This window comes from Anomalospiza imberbis, assembly GCF_031753505.1.
Source record: "Anomalospiza imberbis isolate Cuckoo-Finch-1a 21T00152 chromosome W unlocalized genomic scaffold, ASM3175350v1 scaffold_91, whole genome shotgun sequence".
Lineage (NCBI taxonomy): Eukaryota > Metazoa > Chordata > Aves > Passeriformes > Viduidae > Anomalospiza > Anomalospiza imberbis.
In genome coordinates, this window is record NW_027099347.1 from 104,088 (window position 1) to 111,246 (window position 7,159).

At 49.1% G+C, this 7,159-nt stretch overlaps 1 pseudogene; it reads left to right on the forward strand.

Annotated features, from left to right (window-relative positions):
• Positions 1 to 847: 847 nt before the first annotated feature.
• LOC137465632 (olfactory receptor 14J1-like) lies at positions 848 to 4,933 on the forward strand (annotated as a pseudogene).
• Positions 4,934 to 7,159: the final 2,226 nt, after the last annotated feature.

A 7,159-nucleotide genomic window follows, 5' to 3' on the forward strand; every position in this document is an offset into this window, starting at 1 on the left:
TTTCTGACATGGGGTTGGGGAATGTGGGGCAAGGTGTCCACACTGGGTCAGACCTCAAGGTAAAACTTCTCTGACCTGGCCAGACCTCCTTAGGAGAGGCCCTACATCAATATCAATCATAGAATGCTGCAATCAGCTCTTCTCTAAAGAGAACACTAATAAAAGACAATCTTTAAAGTAGGAATACATATTTCTCAGAAGCTCTTTGAAATATTTCTCCATAACTGTAAAAGGAAAACTTCTTAATGAACTACATTAGAGTAGAGGGAAATCAAGGCAGAGCCATGGTTTGTCAGGACTTGTTTTGTCCTAATGAGCTCCGTAGTGCATTTGGAGCTGAGCCCTGGAACCTCAGGGCCTGAGAGGAGATTGCACAAATCTTTCCAGGAGTCAAAGTCAGATGAAAACCCCAAAGTGCCTCAAAGCATTATTGGGACCCACTGAGGTCCATCCCCAACACAGGCTCCTCATGGAGTCTTTGGAGGAGAGAAGTGGAGGCCAGGATTGCACAAAAATGTCTCAGAAACTCAGTGTGGGAAGGAAAATCCAAAGTACTTTAAAGACCTTGAGTGTCTTAAAGTATTAATGCGCCCCACTGAATGTCAGTACAAAGCTCTCAAGGGACTCGTTAGAGCAGATAATTGGGGCCATGATTGCACAAACCTCTCACAGAGTCTGTATCAAAAGGGAAACACCAAGTACCTTAAAAGAACTGAAGTACCTTGAAGCATTAATGAGCCCCAATGAGTGTTATTACTGATACAGACGCTCAAGGGACTAATTAAAACAGATACTTTGAGGCTGTGACTGCACAATCTTTCTCAAAGAGTCTGTATCAAAAGGGAAACACCAAGTACCTTAAAAGAACTGAGTACCCTGAAAGTATTAATGACCCCCACTGAGTGTTGTTACTGACAAAGCCTCTCCAGGGACTAATTAAAGCAGATAATTGGAGGCCATGATTGCACAAATCTCTCAGAGACTCCAAGGCAAAAGCAAAAGCCAAAGTCCTTTGAAAAACCTGCAGTCCCTGGGAGCATGAAGGAGCCCCCAGGGCCATTCCTGAGCAAGGCTCCCCAGGGACTCCCTCCAGCAGATCCTTGAGGCCACTGGGATGTGGGCTAGGGGGGATGCTGAGGGCAGGACAAGGGGGTGACAGTGCCCAGCCTGGCTGGGGCTGTGCCAGGAGGCCCCAGTGCCTCAGGACAAGGTGTCTCCTCACAGCCCTTGGTGGCACAGACCCTGCTGTGCCCCAGGGCACCAAGACTTGGCTTCTCTTTGTCCCCACCTGTCATCAGTGCCTCCAGTTCTCTGCTCTGACTGGGGCCTGGGGACACTTTCTCAGTTGTGTCCCTCAGTGGGACCCATTAAAAGTCAAAGAAACTTTAGAGTTGGATTCTGACTTGGAGTTCTTGAGAGGTTTCTTCAGCTCCCTCTCAGGGACTGATGTTCAGGGCCTCAGCACAAAGCCCCAGAGGGTCATTAAAGTCCTTGTGCTGTGTCTGTGCTGCTGAGCTGGGCCGGGCTCCTGGCACAGAGGGTGATCCTGGCAACCAAGAAGAGCTTCAAAAGCACATTACTCTTGATGAGCATCTCTTCTCCCAGCCCAGAAGGGCTGGGGCACTGCCTGCAGCCACCCTGGTCACAGCACAGAGGCACAGAGAGCTTCAATCAGTCAGGGCTGGGAAGGTGCTGAGAAGTGCCTGGGGCAGAATCACTGCCAGCCCTTGGCACAGGAACCTCTGGCTGCAGGACAATGCAGCTGCAGCTCCTGGAGTGATCTCCTAAAGCTGGAACATCCCAATGCCCACAGACTCTGTGAGTACATTCTCTGTTCATCTCTTGTGCAAAGCAGCCAGGGGTGCCCAGGGCTGTCCTGCAGAGCAGGGTCCTGCAGTCCAGAGCGCTGTGCTAGGCCAGGGACTCTACTGCCTGCCAGGGACAGCTCTCAGCCGGCCCGGGGAGCTGCTCCCAGCGCTGGGGAGAAGCTGTGGGGGAACAGAGCCACCCTGAGCAGGGCAGGTGCTGCTGCTGAGAGGTGCTGGGTGGGGCAGGGCTTCTTCCAGCTCCAGAACAGCCTGGGCACGGCTCTGGAGGACACTTCCCAAAGAAGGTAAGCCTGAGATTGCTGTAAAGGTCAGGAGCTTTCCTGAGAGTGTTTTCAATGTCCTGCTTGGAGAATGTTGAGAAAGTTGGGGTGGTGACAAAAAGATTTCTGCTTTTTATACATTTTTCATATATTCGTAGCTCTGTTAATTACTATTATATAGTTATAAAACTATAATCCTTACTTAACTCTATTAAACTCTTAATTAGCTCTATTAAACTACTATTATATACTTATATGACTATAATCCTTAATTAACTCTAGTACATTTCCTAACCTTTCTCTTAGATTTTAGAACAATAAGCTGACTGTCTAAATACATTCCTGAAATACTGCATAGTCTTATTATCAGGAAGAGGACCTACAAGAACATTTTGTTTTTTGACCAGAATGTGAGCAGTCATAACAAAAACGTGAAAAAAAACCCTTGGACCTACTCCAATGGGTTGAGCCAGGGGTGTGCAACTGAGGCAACTTAACCTCCCGTAGGATGGCCCTGTTAAATATCCTAATTAATTAACCTTAATAAATTGTTGAAATCAGGGGCCGGGTGTGCCCCATCCCCACTGGGAAACCTGGAAGCTTCCAATAAAGGTCTGTTTTTTCCTTTGCTCTTCTAACTCTGTTGCAAAGGGGTTATTTCTCTTTTAATTATAGACAACAGGGGGATGAGAGAAGCAGAACAGGAATTGTAATCCCAGAATCACAGAACATAATGAGTTGAAGGGGACACACAGGATCATCAAAGGAATGTTTGAACATTTACAGAGACTCCAGAACTGTAACTTTGGGTGGTCAATCTCTCTGCTGGGAGCCTCCCAAAGGGCCTTCAGCCACTCCTCAGCCCTGGACAGCAGCAGCATCACCTTTACAGGGCCCAGCAGGGCTCTCCTGAGCTGCCCTTGCCCACCTGCACACAGACCCTACCCCAGCCAGGGCCCTGCACACAGGCAGGTTTCTGTAGGGCTGGAGCGAGGGCACACAGGGTGGGATGAGCTCTGTGAGCGGTGGCAGGGACAAGGCACCTCTCAGGAGGGAATGTCCAGGCCCAGGGAGATGCTCAGGGAAACAGAGGGGGCTGAACAGAGCAGTGCTGGGGGTAGGAGGGCACTGTTGGTGTGTGGGAGGTGCCGGGCACAGCTGGGCATGGGAACACTGTCCTGAGTGCCTGGTTGTCTCTGCCCTGCCCTCTCAGGCACAGCACCACAACACCTTCTCCTGTTTCTGCACTCCCCTGATATTGTCACTGTTATCTGGTGCTCTCAGGGAGGCTCTGGCATTTGCAGCAGCTGAGTCAGGCACTGCCCTTGGCATTCCTGCCAGGCAGGGGTGTCCATAGGAATGGGGTGTCCAAGCTTCCCTGGGACTTATGGGGCTGTGGGCAAAGCAGTCCATGGGAAAGGGGAATGAGCTGAGCCCCTCCCTGAGATCCCATCACGGGCACAGCCGGGGATCTCTTTGCTGTGCCCTTCCCAGCTCTGAGCTGCCCTCCTGGGTGCAGATCTGTGCCAGAGCCTCTGGGAGTTCCCTGAATGTCCCACGGGGAAGTGCAGAGATGCCACAGCTGAGGAAATGCTTTGGGTTGGCCAAGGGAGCCGTGAGTGTCCTTGGCACAAGGGGGTGCTGAGACCTTGCCCAGAGACCTTTAGAGAAGGTGAGACATTCAGGGATCCCTCTGCTCTGGGCAGGGTCTGGTTTATCCCAGGGTGACCCGGGAGCGTGATTGTGCTCTGATTGCAGCCAAAGGTTTTCCCAGAGCAGGAAGAAGGGTGGGTGAGTCCCAGCGGGACAGTCTACAGGGAATGGCCCAGGTTTGGCTCCGAGCAGCCTCTCCTGACTTGTCACTGTCCTTTCTCCATTAACAGGTCCCCATGTGCAGCCACAACAAATGTCCAACAGCAGCTCCATCAGCCACTTCCTCCTGTTGGCACTGGCAGACACGCGGCAGCTGCAGCTCCTGCACTTCTGCCTCTTCCTGGGCATCTCCCTGGCTGCCCTCCTGGGCAACGGCCTCATCATCAGCACCGTAGCCTGCGGCCACCACCTGCACGCACCCATGTTCTTATTCCTGCTCAACCTGGCCCTCAGTGACCTGGGCTCCATCTGCACCACTGTCCCCAAAGCCATGCACAATTCCCTCTGGGACACCAGGACCATCTCCTACACAGGATGTGCTGCTCAGCTCTTTTTCTTTCTGTTCTTCATCTCAGCAGAGCTTTGCCTCCTGACCATCATGTGCTACGACCGCTACATGTCCATCTGCAAACCCCTGCACTACGGGACCCTCCTGGGCAGCAGAGCTTGTGCCCACATGGCAGCAGCTGCCTGGGCCAGTGGCTTTCTCAATGCTCTGCTGCACACGGCCAATACATTTTCCCTGCCCCTGTGCCATGGCAATGCCCTGGGCCAGTTCTTCTGTGAAATCCCCCAGATCCTCAAACTCTCCTGCTCCAAATCCCACCTCAGGGAAGTGGGGCTTCTTATGTTTTCCATCTGTTTAGGACTCGGCTGTTTTGTGTTCATTGTTTTCTCCTATGTGCAGATCTTCAGGGTCGTGCGGAGGAATCCCCTCTGAGCAGGGACAGCACAAAGCCTTTTCCACCTGCCTGACTCACCTGGCCGTGGTCTCCCTCTTTGTCAGCACTATCATATTTTCCTACCTGAAGCCCCCCTCCATCTCCTCCCCATCCCTGGATCTTGCCCTGTCAGTTCTGTATTCGGTGGTGCCTCCAGCCCTGAACCCCCTCATCTATAGCCTGAGGAACCAGGAGCTCAAGGCTGCAGTAAGGAGACTGATGACTGGATGCTTTCAGGAACATTAAACTGCTGGCCAATTTCTGCAAATCACTTGCAATAAGTCATCTTTGATACTTCTTGTTGGTTTCATTTTGGAGGTTCTTATTCTTTGTTTTACTTTTTTCATATTGTCCACAAATAAAAAATATTCTCTGTGACATTTCTCATTTTGTTTCTCTCCACCTTCCCTGTGGCCACAGACTGTGTCTGATAGGAAAAGGGCAGGAGATCATGCTCCTTTAGAGTGCCTTTATTAAAGTGACCAGCTCGGGTGGGGGCCTGACGGGTCGCGCGCACAGAGTGGCACGGAAGAGGAGGAGTGCAGCTTTGTCCGCTTTACATGCAGGCAGAGCCAGGGATTCCGTCCTCACAGGAGTGGCAGGATTCCACATTCTGGCTTGTGGTCAGGGGTCCTCATTCTAGCCAGCATCTCTGTTGGTCAGAGTGAGAGATTAGAAAAGTTCCCGCGGACACTAGAACTAGTTGCTCACCCTTTGCAGTAGTTTGAGTCCTTCAATTTCATTGTGGCTCGCTGTTTTAAGGGTTTTTCAGTGCTGAATTCAGCGTGTTTCTTCATTTGCATACTGCCTCTGATGTCACTTCCTCCTCACAGTCCCGGGTGCCATTTTCTAGGAAGCAGCAGTGGTGAAACCCAGCCCGACAAAAAGGGATTTCTAAGAGGAGATGAGCAATAGGTAATTAACAGGGGATGAACAATGGGTAATTAACAAGGGATGAACAATGCGTAATTAATGAGGGATGAACAGTGGGTAATAGGCAATTACTTAACAAAAGGCCATGAGGTAACACTTTATAACCTTTGAGAAATAAGCAATTTCTCACTCATAACAGTCCTCCCTCTTTTTCTTTGATCGGGCTTGAACTACAAGCCTGCATCAATTTGCAGTTTCTGGTTCCTCAGCATAAATTTTTCTCAGTTCCTGGTATTGGTTATAAATTTCCCGTGCGTTCTTGTGTTCTTGATTATTTAACTTCATTACCTTTTCTAGTTTCTTCAGGTCAATCTCTAGGTTGGCCTGAACTGCAGAGGTTACTATTTTAATCAAACAGGGGACTAAGCAGGGTAAGAAGAGCAAACCAGCAATGATGCACACCGTGAAGAAGGCTGCCTTTTTCCACCAATCCCCCTTAAAGGACCATAGATTTTCCCACCACTTGGAATTGAGTAAGGGAGTCTATTCCTGGTTACCTACATATGCTAGTTTTCTTATTTCATTTGAGATGTTTCTAATTACTTCGCTTCTATCACCGATCTCTAAGCAGCATTAGATACCATCTCTAATACTGCCTGGAGCCTGATAATTTTATTCAACATATATATCGGGGTCCGATAGCCCCAGGACCTGTCTTGAGCCCAGGTGGCTGGGCCATAAGTCTTGATAATTTTCTTTGGAGTCCAAACTTCACTTTTCCACTTTTGCATCCCCCCGATTTCAATTGCACTTCTTTTTTCCCTTCCAGTTTTTCTCAAATCATCATATATGGGGACTCCCAAACTCGATCCCGATTCTTTGGGTAACAGGAAAAAGGCTGGTTTTATTATTCCGATGGTACAGCTCCCTGAGCAATCCCCTGGAAGCTTAGTGTATGCTGTAGTCCCACAAATCCAGAATAGGTGTTTGGGTGCTTCCCAAAAGGTATTGTTAATTTTGGCTGGACATTCCCAATATTTTGCAATGTCCTTTATCCCTAAAAATGGGTTTACTCCTTCTTTGGCACATTCATGCAGTCCGTATGCCTAATTGTATATACACTTAAACCCTTCCTTCTTTACTATGGACCAGAACCTGTTTGGATCCTTTGGGATCCATCGAGTGAGCGAACTTTTTACTTTTAAATACCTTTTGCAAGCCATCCTTTCCACCTGTGTGTTGTATCGTATTCCCCTTCTGGAAATACATTCTTCTCCTATTATTCTGGTCTTAAATTCCATTGCCCTTCCCCCCTTTCCTTGAGGATGCTAGATTTTGAGTTGTTTCCATTTTAGAATTTCTAATGGTCTCAAGCTAACTCCTTCCCATGGCCAGACTTCAGATATTTGGGTGTTCCCGCAGACCCAACAATTGCTTAGGTTCAGCTCGTACTGATTCTTTCTACTAAGTCTATAAATAAATTTTTGCCTCGGGGTATTTCCCAAACATTTTGTTCTTTTGCGGTTTTCAATATTTCGTTTTCATTGATCAAGTCTACCAGACCTGCTGGGGTGGTACCCTGTTCAAAGCACAACCAGGCTTC